General features: G+C 37.4%; 1 protein-coding gene across 2 annotated transcripts in view; it reads left to right on the forward strand.

Moving 5' to 3' along the window:
- The window catches only part of EPM2A (EPM2A glucan phosphatase, laforin), a 39,398-nt gene that overhangs the window by 21,821 nt on the left and 4,770 nt on the right, over positions 1–12,807 (forward strand). The window lies entirely within an intron of this gene.

A 12,807-nucleotide genomic window follows, 5' to 3' on the forward strand; every position in this document is an offset into this window, starting at 1 on the left:
TTTCTTTTTTTTTTTCTGTTTTTTTTTTTTCTTTTTTTGGCACGATGTCATACAGCATGGAATATCCCTTTGACCAGTTTAGCTCAGCTGTCCTGGTTCTATCCACTCCCTGCACCTCATGCTCCCTCAGCTCCTCCCTTGCTGGAAGGAAGAATCACATCTGTCCCAGCTGAAACCAGGATGAGTAACAGCAGAAGCATCATGGCAGCATTCTTGTGCAAAATCCACTGATCAGATGGGCCAGAGGCAAGACACTCCGTGGCTCTGTCATTCAGGTTAGAGAAAGGATGTGCTGGTATTGAAGTGTGTGGATTTCTTTTTGTTTAGTTTTTATCTAGCTTTTCCAGAGTTGCCTTTTCAAAACTCTTCAGAACAATTATAATCTGTGCCTTCATTGTCTCAAGATAGAAGCCTGATGAGGAGAACACACAATTTCCTCCATAGTTTCCTTAGCATTCTTCTTTCAATTGCCAGGCTGCCAACTAGAAGTGTCAGCCTTGTGCAGGCCATTCCTAAACATAACATTAGCTATTGCTTTCACTGCCACAGGCTGAATTGCTGGGTTTTCTTTCACACTGAGTTGCTTCAATCTGGTAAAATAAAAGAGGAAAAACCTTCTCATAAATATTGATGGTCTAGGTAGAAGGCTATCCAGTACTGAGTAATGTTTTACAAAGTTATGCTTCAGCTGACAACATAAACACATTTGCAAGAACTTTAGTAACAGTAGCTGACTTTAATAGGTTTATTCAAGTGCCTGCAATTAAATTCTCCAATGATACTGTAACAATACTCCAATCTCAAAAATGATGCAGATAGGACAAGAAATCAAGCTGGAAAAATGCGTTAGTTTAAAAACTTAGGCAACCTGTAATATTTGTTGTTCATCTTTTGGTTCCCATAAAAACTGCAGAATTGTTAATTTATAAAATTTCAAGTCAAATGTGTTTTTTTTGTTGTTGTTTTTTGTTGTTGTTGTTTTTCCCCTTTCTTCAGCTCCTCTAGGAGCCAGGAGAGAAAATACAGAGCTAGTTTTGTCTTTCATGAATTGTGCCAGTAGATAAGTTAGCTTGAGTCGTGAAGCAGGAAGTGCTCTGCAGCAGTGCTGTGCTAACTCAGCTCCTCTTCTCTAATCCATGCAGCACTCCAAGCTTGCTCTGCAAAGATGCTTTCTACAGCTCCCTCCCTATGTTTGCTTCTTCATCTCTATCATTCGGATTCTGCTTGCAGACATGAGTGTTGAGATTATTATAATGCTCTGCTGTCTGCTTGAGTTTTGAGTACTGGAGATGATGTTTATGTCAGAGTGAAGGGTGCAGACTGTTAACTTTTTTATTATTATTATTTCTGTTAATTTTCTAAGACTTGGAGAAGGCAATTTAGGCAGAAAGGCATGTATAAACACACAGAACAGGAAAAATTAAAGGAACAAGGGGTTGTTGTAATAGAGTTCTGTTATGGGTTGGCAACTCATTCACCAGGGCTATTAATCTCAGGTTTATGATCTAGTATCCAGGTATCTTAGCTAAAAATAAGTTTGCTGGCAATTTATTATATTATCAGATAGCCATTGTCCCTTTGACTACACGTTTTTGGGGGGGATAGGGGAGGTTACTCTTTTAGATATTTGTGACTGATTGTGAAGTTGAATTGATTCAGTTTTTCTCAATATTTCTAAAATGGTTTTTCCCAGTCTGTTGTACTCTGGAATGCACTTCTCCCTCTTTTAAATGAATGTAAATGAACTGTTGAAATTTTGGAAATTCTGGATAAGTAATTTAACTGGAATGAACACAGGCGCAGTGTCCATCAGGACTGTTGTGTTTGGATGGCACCAAGGGAAATGGGAGTGCTTTTTCTTCTGACTGTATCCTAGCTCTGAGGACATTCCAGTACACTGCATGTGTGTACATATTACTGTTTGAATAACAAAACACTGAAAAAAATGTAAAAGATAATTTTACTAACACTTCTCAAGTGTTTAAAGTTTGTCTATAGGGGTTTAAGTCAACTTTGTTAAGATGCCTGAATTTACAGATGCCAGCAGAAGCATCATTCATGTTACTAAGCATTAATGCTAGAAATTCTTGTTCCTTTTGCCAAGGGATTCATGGCTCATTACTGTCTGGCTTAGTTTAGCAGCCTGTCGTTCTTGCGTTTCTAAGTATTTGTTCTAATTCAAAACAAATGGAAATGTTGGCAACCCAATGGAGATGTATGTAGGAAGTAACCATTGGCAGCCAGTTATGAAACAAGATTCTAAAACTGGAACATTTAAATATGAATCCCCACAAGCCAACTGAGTAGTCATTTCCAGAACAAGGTCCTGAGTTTATTCACTGTAAGCTTTGGAACTTGCTTCTCTTCTCAGGCTGTATTTTTGCAATTGGCACTTCATTTGCTTCAGATAGTATTTATACAAAGGAGGTCATGAGAAGAGTCATTCCCTGCAAAGGCAAATACTGCCTTCTGCTGCATGCAGTGTGCTTCTAGGAATCAGCAGAAACTTCACGTGTATGTTTGAAAACCAGTATTGACTGTATCCTGAAAGGCTAGATCTAGACATCTTGCAAGGCATCAATGTGCAAGATAAGATCATGTTCTTATTTTTACAGTATCTTATCTTCATGATAGAAGAACATAGTGAAATATGAAACAAAATATTTCACTTTGAACACAGGGAAGATAAAATTTTATCTTCCATAATTTAATTTTGGTCATGTGTGTAAAGTCTTGTATGACCAAGTTATTTTAGATAATTTCTAGAACAGAGATAAAATAGATTATTAAAAATGCATGAGATATAAATTCATTGGCTTCAAGCTTCTTAATGGAGTAAGGTGAATGAGAAGATAGAAAAGTTTATTTCCCTATATAGATAGCAGTGTACTGTGAGCTTAATGAGAACAATTCCACTGAATTCACTGGAGCATGCCCATTTATCCCCGAGGCAGAATTAAGTTTCATTTATCTATTATTGTGACAGAAGAGCAAAGATAGTTTACAGTTCCTTTTGCACTCAGTTTCTCAAGGGTGATGAATCTGGGGCATGTTCTAGTCTTCCCACGGAAGAGGTCAGCTGAATCAGGCTGGTTTTTCAGTTCTCTCAGTAATTAACCTTTGAAGTAATGATGTAACCCCTGTTAATGGGGATACACTTCCTCATCTCTGTTGTCTTCTTCAGATAAACTTCATGGTCCTCAGATACCCCAGGAAAAAAAAAAAAAAAAAAAAAAAAAAAAACTCTCAAACTTCTGATTGGAAGAACTTTACATCTTCTTTGTATCATGAGTTCAGTGGAAATCACAGATTTGGTTTTGCAAATGTATTTAAATATGGAGCATTATTTTTGTTTTTGGATTCCCTGACAGGCATAAGATATGCCTTCAACACAATCTGCAGTGGAAAGCAGAGATACCTGAGCTTGGAACGAATGAGGGCATCTTTCAGATGCTATGTAGCAGTCACGTCACAGAACTTGTAGTAAATTTGCTTGCAAAAAACTTTGTACTTCCATAGCTTGTCTACCTCTAGTATCTGAGAGAGATGGCATTGTTAAATTAAGACTAAGAGAGAGAATGTATTGCTATTTGTGAAAAGCATTTGGGAATTGGTACAAGGGAGGAAAAAATTTATGTAATATCAAATGGATATTAATTGGTTCTGAACTTAGATTGTAAACTAGAACAATATTTCTGACATCAAAGGCATAAAGCTGAATTCTGGCATGACCTTTCAAATAGGGTAAGGATTACAAGGAACCTGAATTATTTAAAGATGGAGCTTAATAAGTAAATATAGGTAGTGATGCTAGAGAGGGAGATTAAGAGGATTGTAGTGTCATAGATCATAAGATAAAAGAGACCTAAGAAAACATCCAGTCCATTTTCTTGCTCTGACTTAGTCTCAATTATATTTAAATAATTCCAGCTTTATCCGGTGTGGTCTTGCATATGATCTCATCTCAGTTATGAGATTCTATAGCCCATTCTTTCATTCAATTAGCTCACTATTCTTGCCATTAAAATGCTTCCCTAATGTTAACTGAAATCTCCCGAGCTTGCTATTTAAGTTCATTTCTTGTCCTGTCCACATCAGACATGGGGCACAAATTATTATCCTGCTTCTTTGTGGCCATTTTCTTATATGCTTCTTCACTATCCCTCTTCACAGAATCACGTAATAGATGAGGTTGAAACCTCATCTCAGTATTTTTTGGCTTATCATTAACAATAGATCTAGTTTTTTGTTAGGACTGTTAGCTAAGCAGGTGGCTCCCATTCTGTCTTGGTGCAGTTCATTGTTCTTGTTGGTTGTTCTCTATTTCTTTTTTGCTCTTCCAAAGTACTTGATATTTCTGTGGAAAGTTTCTCAACTTTCTTCAGATTATTGCTAGTACCTCAGACTTCTTATCAGATTGCTGTTGTTTCCTGGTGAAATATTTGAAAAGATCCCTTGTAAGTATTTACTGATTACATTTATCGCGTTACATTTATAACATCTTTAGGTAGGTAATCCCGTTCTACGATTTCTGTGAATAAAGTGATGAGAAAGTTTTATGCCTATTTGATTTGGCTTCTTGAGCGCTATTGAGTTTTTCTGAAGTATCAGAGACTAAGAGCAGTTGTACAGTGTACAGTTGTACAGGAGAGAAAGTTTTGTCATTAGTTACCTTCCTGTGCTTCCATGCTTTTGATGTTAAGCTGCACAGGTTCAGTTTGTGGTCTGAAGAGCATTTATGCTCGAGTCAGAGTAGCAGAAACTTCAAGGCTGTGTGTACATTAAGAAAATAACTCAGTGGAATAGGAGTGAGTGTCTTCATACCCCTATCACATGCAGTGCCAGAAGACTTCAAACTAATCTGGCTTTTTAGCATACACAACACTGACCTTTTGTTTCACACATGCTAGCATATCAGTGGCCCTGATTACCTGTGTGAAACCTTTGTTCTGCCCCTATTTTATGTCATTTCTGAGTGACTCTGGTACCAACTGCTGTTTTGTTTAGGCATCTGTTAGAAGGTATTGGACCTGAATTTTACTCAGGTGGATACTTCTTTATCCTGTGTTCCTAGGGCATTCAAAGCTAGAACAATCCATAGAGCAGGCATGGCCTACAGGCTTCTCCCACAGTTAGAATCCACTGGAAGATTATGAATGAGATGGAAAGCTATGCTTAGACATTAGCATGGTTGTGCTTTGTCTTGTTGTCATCGTACCCCAGCTGTAAATCACAGAATCGTAGAATGGCTTGGGTTGGAAGGGACCTTAAAGATGATTCAGTTTCAGTCCCCCTACCACAGTCAGGATTACCACCCCTAGATCAGACTGCCCAGGGCCCCATCCAGCCTGGTTTTGAACACTTGCAGGAATGGGGCATCCACAGCTTATCTGGACAACCTATTCCAATGCCTCACTACCCTATGAGTAAAGAATTTCCTTCTAACATCTACCCTAAATCTCTTTAAGTACTGAAAGGCTGCAGCGAAGTCTTCCAGAGCCTTCTCTTTTCCAGGCTGAATAAGCCCAGTTCTCTCAGCCTGTCTTTATAGGAGATGAGCTCCAGCCTTTTGTTCATTTTTGTGGCCCTGAATCACAAGCTGTTGGGTGAAGAGAAGACAACTACAGCCCTTTTGTGTACCATCATCCCTGTGTTGCAGAAATCTTCTAAGTCACTGTGCTACTGGAACTGCTTTGTGTCTGAATGTGTAACCTTGTATTTCAGGTATCACTCTTTTATTAGCTATTTTCATTTTAGCTCATTGTCAGGTTAATTTCAGTTCTTAGTGGCTTGTTTGCTCTGCATATCAGTAAGTAGTGTAGTTTAATGCTACATTCATGCATTTGTGAGCATGGAATAAATACAATATTATTAAGCTTAGCACTCGGGACTTAAGTGCTTGAGAAACTTTGCATATTGCTAAGCTGACAAAGTGTTGTTCTAAGGTGATAAAAGCAGGTGTTCCTTTTTAGTTGCCAAGTATGCTCCCATGTGAGAGGCTCGATAAGTAGTCCAAATTACATCTAAGAAGAACACTTGCCTGAGCTTAATTACTTTTCATCACAGTGCCAAATCAGAAGTAGAAGAAAAGAAAACAAAAACAACAAACCAAACCACCCTGAAAATACACTGTGGTCTCTTTCATTTTCCTCATTTAAAGCCCTGTGGTAGAATTCTTAACTTCAAAATAAACTGCACACTTTCAGCAATAGAGCACAGCAACTTGTATGACTTATTCTATGTTTGACATTTAAGTAAAAGTGATATTTTTTGTTTAAAAATATAAGTTATTACAAGATGTGCAGCTGTGTCACTTCAGCAGGATATAGTTTTATCATTAATCAGCACTTTTCTGTGAAGATTCTGCTAATATTACAGCCATTTAACCCATCTTTATTGAGAAGAGTGATGTTATTAAGCCTGACAATTAGATGTTGATGTTTTGTGAGTTAAACTTTAGTGTCATCAAACCTCGTTCTCCTACTGAGGCCAATAGTATTTGCCTGCATGGTGGGCCTCTGAGTGTATCAGACTGTGTTCATCCAATCCTACTTAAGTCAAGCCTCTCATCACAAAGCCTCCGTCAGCTTCTCTTCTGCAAGGAGACTTCATCAGTAAGTCAGCAGGAGAAGGGATTAAGACCACAATAATTTACCTATGTGCCCTGCATGATGTGCAGTGAATTGTCAATGCCATGACCCCTCAGATCTGCATTATTATGTCATATTTCAGTGGCAAGGATTCATTTTGGTGAGAGGTGTCCTTTATTTAAAAAGAATGGAGTGAAGTCAGAATTGTTGTACAAGACCAAACCAGGGATTCGGCTGCTTTGACATCTACATATGTTGTCAGTATTTTGGGGAAGTAGCTAAAAAAACCAACCAAACAAAACACCTGCTTGTTTTTCTTATCTCTTAGCAGTTCCTGTGCAGGTGAAGCTGTATGGAAGCTGAGATTCTTTACCATATTTATGTAGGTAGTGCTACTTGATTTATCTCTCCAATTTATTTTATCCATAAGCTATAATCTAATTCTCTCTTAAATATTCTACATTCTTAGTCTGCCTTCATATGGAATTCTTTTCTTGGCAATAGACTGTATCTCCTGTATTTTGACTGTATTTGTTTTTCTATATCGTTCCTGATACAGTACAATAGTTAACAGAAGGTTAAAACTTCTAGTGCATAAACTGAGATAATTGTTTTGAGGTTATTATAAACTTTCTATCATTTTCAGTTCACTTCTGTGTACAGGCTAACATTACTACTTTAAAGAAACATTTAAACTAACCATAACTTCTAGGATGCACTGTTTCCTTTTGGAATTGATTATAGTTAACTTAAACCCATGTGATGTGTATTGAGTGACTGAGATTATTTGTTCCAATATGTATCCTATGATGCATCTATAAACCATAAATCTCATCTGCTCTTTTGTTGCATATTCATTTAGTTTTATTTAATAGTTGTAACTAATAAGGTATTAAATAATTCTGTTTCAGGGAGATTTTGCTCCATTCTTGAGTAGCCTCATCTCTTGTGACAGATCTTAACTTGAAAATGGAATTTCTTGTTGATCATAGATCAACGGTTTCGTGCTGTAAAAAGACAGAACTATACATAGGAACATAGCCTTTGGGCACAAGAAATAACTAATCTTTGGTTCTGCTCTGAACTGGTAGGTCTTCTTTCCAGTACTGGGAATAGCATCTTAAAACAGATGTTGATCAGCTGGAGAGTCCAAAGGCAAACAAGAATCGCTGAACCCTCTGAATATATAACAAGCAAGGAAAGGCTAGATATTTATTTTAGCATGAAGAAGGCACAGCTGTGTGGATGTGTGTTAGTAATTTTCAGATATGTAAAATTTTAAAAGTGGAAGGGAATAATCTGTCTTGCATATCCATTGTGGAGACAAGAAGAATTTGCTGTAACTGTGACTAAACTATTCATGTTGGACATTAGGAAAATATTTCTGGAGTCAAGGGTAGTCATCAATTTATTTTTACATATCAAGCCATATTTGAAAGTGTTAGTGTCATCCATTGGAGAACACAGCGTGGTCACCTGAAAACCCTTCTTTGCTTGTAAATGCATTCCAGAACTTCAGATAGGAATCTAAGCAACAGGAACCCTGTTTGAATTCTAGTAAGTGATCAGGAGAGAAGAGAGCAAATAAGGCCCAGGAAAGAGGTGTGTCTAATTTGTTGCTTTGGGGAAGATGCATGTGTATTTAAAAATAAGCTGCAATGGGGTATTAAAAAAAATGCCAATGGCAGAACAGTGAGCACATACAGCATAATAGTTATGGATCATCATGATCTACTGGTATTACTGTTTAATATGATGTGCCTTGTCACTAGGTAGAGGGTAGGAAAAAAAGATGAAAGAGCAGCTCAGCTAGAGCTGGTAAGATTTCCTCTATTCTCATTTTGAATATGCCCAAAGCAATACTTTTGAAAATCTCTTATCTGTCAAGTAAGAGAAAGGGAAAGAGAGGTAGGAATTTCTTATATCCCTCACTCTTCCTTTATTTCTCATCAGACTTTTAGTCATTACACTAGTTTAAACTTGGCTAAAACTAAAAGTTCCAGTGCAGTCTTTTGATTCAGACAGATTTTCCATTGAAAAATCCACCTTATTAAAAAATTCTGCCTTCAGAGTGGGGTGCACTGTAATTTGAAGCAGTTTCCAGTAGTTACTGAGCTGCAAATACATCTCTAACTGAGTTGTACTTCAGGCCTAAGTTCCCCTTGGACTGCTTGCTTGTACTGGTATCAGGGTAACAGCACCACATCAGTACAAAACCATACTGCATAGGAGCACCACAAAATGCTGGAGGTAAATTGGCTTAATTGTATATTTTATTCCTATGGGAACGCAAAATAAGTTTTGCTGCAAGTTATATGTAGCCATAGTTGCATGCTACACCTTTACAAAATCAAAGCCTTTAAGGGACAACACGGGCAATTTAATCATTTTTTTCTTATTTCAGCTAAGTTGCCCTGCCCTGTTATGTGTATATCAATACTCATAGAATTGCTCAGGTTGGAAAAGACCTTCAAGATCATCAAGTCTAACCTCATCCTAACCATACTAGTCTAACTCTAACAACCCTCTGCTAAATCTTGTCCCTGCTTATCATCTGATTCTTCACAGGATCTAAGAGAAAACTGTAGCGCAGGCAACCAAAGTGAATTGCAAGCTTTAACACTGGGCTACATCTTGAGCTGGCACTAAGGGACGAATCCATCACTTTTCATTTAAAATAACATTTTTTGATTAAGATCCAGCATGTTATCAATATAAACAAATGGATTGGCTAATGTATCACTCTCTACTGCCAATAACCAATGGAAAAAACCCTCTAGTTTGATGAAGTCCTCTTTCTTGATTAAATCTGGCAACTATACTGCTAAATGGACATCTACAATATTGTTCCTGACAGATGTTCCAATGAAATGTGTTCCCCAAAGAATTGAATCATGCACTTTTTCTGTAAGAGCCGTGACCCCCAAGAAGGGCTGGCTGATCTTAGAAAACTTTACAAGATGACCACTCCTAGTGCACTAATATTCAATGAATCTGGAAACAGCACCTGAGTCATCCTAGTTTACAGCTCAGCTTTTTAAAAAAAAAACAAAATTCAAATCTATTTGCTTTAAACCACAAACAATGGCAATAATACAGGAGCTTCTTCAGAAGTGGTGTAGACATCAGCATGTAAAGGAGCAACTGGATGCAGTAACTCAGTACCTTCCCCTGTGGCAGGTCACCCATGATGTGAACCAGAGCCCCACAGCTGCTGGACTGGTCTTGTGCCATCTGTGGAGGTCTGGGATTGAAAAGTGCAGCACGTCATTCCTTGGGTACATTTCTTCTAGTCTGAGCCTCAGACTCATTTTCTCCTTATGGATGGGAAGACCATTTGTATATGCATTCATTAAAGGGAATGCATTTATTGTTCCAGATGCTTTCTTAGTGAATAGTTACAATTTAATCTAGGCTGTGAAGGGTCCCGGGGGAAGCAACCAAGTGCAATGTATATCTACATCATTAAAAATAATTTAAGTGTGATGACAGATGGAAGATAATCATACAAATACATTCCATATTTATTCCTCAGTAGAGATAAATTGCTATTGGGTTTCTCGGTTTGTAAGTCAAAATGCAGTATTTTTTAAGATGTCAGCCTTCAGTCTGGGATCTGTAACTCAAGCAAATTCAATAGATACCTGTCTCATATTTTGTTGTTTTTACCACAGATTAGAACTTTCCACATTTGTTTATTCATTTAATCCCCCGAAGTCCTCTTGAGGTGGGTAAATATCATGTTCACATTCCCAATGGGGAACTGAGGCATAAGGCAGGATGAAAGTAACTTAGCAGAAGGCAGCTTTAAAGAAACAGCTTTTAGAAAATCTGTAGATGTTAGCCTGCTAGGTTAACTGAATGTTTTGATGTTGCTCTAGGTAGTTTCTCTATTGCTAAACTGTGACTGAATTGACCATGTCTTCTGAGACCAGGCATGGCATACTATCCTTAGTAACAGGAAGTTTACATATACAATGACAAAATGCTATTTTAGTATTAAAACAATTCTAAGTAAAATTTTGTTTAAATTATCTTGTTGTGATACTAGGGAATATGAAAAGGGCTAATGACTGCGAAGAGCATAGGTTTACCTATCACACATAACGCCTAAATGTTGTTTTTTTTTTGTTTGTTTTTTTTTTTTTTTTTTTTTTAAACTGTAGGTAAGGATCACTTAATCCACTGCTGGAAAACAACCACATGTGAGCTGGAAAGCAGCAGCTGTTGAGCAGCTCAAAGCAGTTTGCATGACAGTTAAGCAGAGAAGATAAGAGATCTCTTTCTCATGCCAAGCACTCCACTGCTCCAATCTAGTTAGCTGCTACTGAAATACAGTGGCAGCTTAAAGAAGTAAGGACATATTGGAAAAAAAACTAGAATTCGTCATTACTAAAGTAAGATGTAAAAATGAAATTAACACTTCCCTGGTCCTCAGAAGAATCAAGCTTTCAGTAGGGCTGTCATTAATCTCTATACAGAACACAGCCGCTAAACTCTTCATCATTTGCCAGGCTTGTTTGCACCTATCCTTTCCCTCTGATAAAAGACTAAGTTAAGATTTGAACCAGCTAAAGCCAAATGGAAATATGGGTACTGTGGAATTATCCCAGGACTTTGATATGAATTGACCAATAGGAGAGCTCTGCCCTTCTGTTCTATGCAGGGACTGTTTTCCTGGAAGAAGAACAGTTAAGCTGGGTCCAGCAAAACCAAGACTTCACAGTCATTGGAACTGGATAAATAAGAGGCTTGAATACCAAGATCAAAGCTTGGTTCTGATGCTGTCAAAGGCAAAACTCTCAGATCTATTCAGAAAACCAATATGTGAGAGATTTGTATTAAATAAATGAATATTGCAGTTGTTCTGGTCATTCTGAACGCCACTACTGCTCTGGTTAATTACAGGGAAATAGCATGATTAAAAACTTAGTAAAACCATCATGGTTATTATTGTTAAATACAGAACCAGACTGTTAGACTGAAAAAAAAAAAAAAACCAGAATAAATAAGCAGTACATATCTTAGTGGTCTTGTGGATAGTGCAGCTATGATGTTATCCAACTAAATAGTTACTGGGGAGAAAATTGTTAGGCACTGCTTTACTTGTAAGCAGGAACATTACTGAGAATTTTATTTATCTCAGGAATTCATCACTCCTGATTTAATCAAATGCTTAAAAAAAAAAAAAAAAAAAAAAAAAAAACTACATACTTTTGCTCTCCTGTCAAGTAACTTATTGTATTAAATAATGCAAAAAACATCAAGAAAATGACATGTTTATATCTCCAGGAAAGCCTTTGAAGGAAGGATTGTAAAATTCTTGAAAGAATATCCTCATATAGTCACAAAGCATTAGCAATATTTCCATTTTTCTTTCAAGCAACACATTAAAATAATTATTGGTTGTGTAATATATTCATCCAAATTCTCAGGTTTTCACTCACTGTGAGCCAGAAAGCTGAGATTCAGGTTGTAGCAATTGGACAGATGAATACAATGGGAAAAGGTATTACACCAGAGGTGTAAAGACAGAAGGATTATCATGATAGAAAAGTGCTATAAGGAAAGAAGATTCCAAGTTCACATGGGAAAGCTCCACCAGGGAGGAATCTCCAGCCAGAGATCCCTCCCCAGGGGCAGTCAGCCCTTAAATGAGGTCTAAGAGAGGTGCAGCCAGGCTCCCCCCTTCTGGTTACACACTGAATTGCCTTCACCTGTGCTCCCAGGGCTGACTTTCCCCAGGTGCTCAATCAGTGGTTCAGGCCATGACTCAACAGTTACCGTGTCCTGTACCACCCTGAGGTCAAGGTCCTTGCCTCACTGATGCAGGGGCTGTTGGGACTGTTGGCTGTGTTTGCATAGCTGTATGCCTCTCTCTGGATGCAGCTCAAATGCAGGAAGCAATAACAATAAAATGTGCTTTCTAGAGTGCATTTTTATGTTTCCGTAGTAATATAGTAGGATTTAATCATTGCCAATTGCAAGGCTTAATTAAGTGCTAGTTAACAGTTATTACTGTCATAGTCTTATCAAATGGAAATAGCTGACCTAGGGGCTGTATATAAGAGTAACTGTTCCTCAATAAAAGTTTTCCCATTTGTCCCTGAGATTAAAATTGAGGAAGAAAAAAAAAAATCCTTTAAGAAATTTATGGCAGATATTTTATTTTTGCAGATCTTGTTTTTGATGTAGCATGCATTCTTTTTTTTTTTTT

This window comes from Lagopus muta, chromosome 2 (genome assembly GCF_023343835.1).
Source record: "Lagopus muta isolate bLagMut1 chromosome 2, bLagMut1 primary, whole genome shotgun sequence".
NCBI classification, from domain to species: domain Eukaryota; kingdom Metazoa; phylum Chordata; class Aves; order Galliformes; family Phasianidae; genus Lagopus; species Lagopus muta.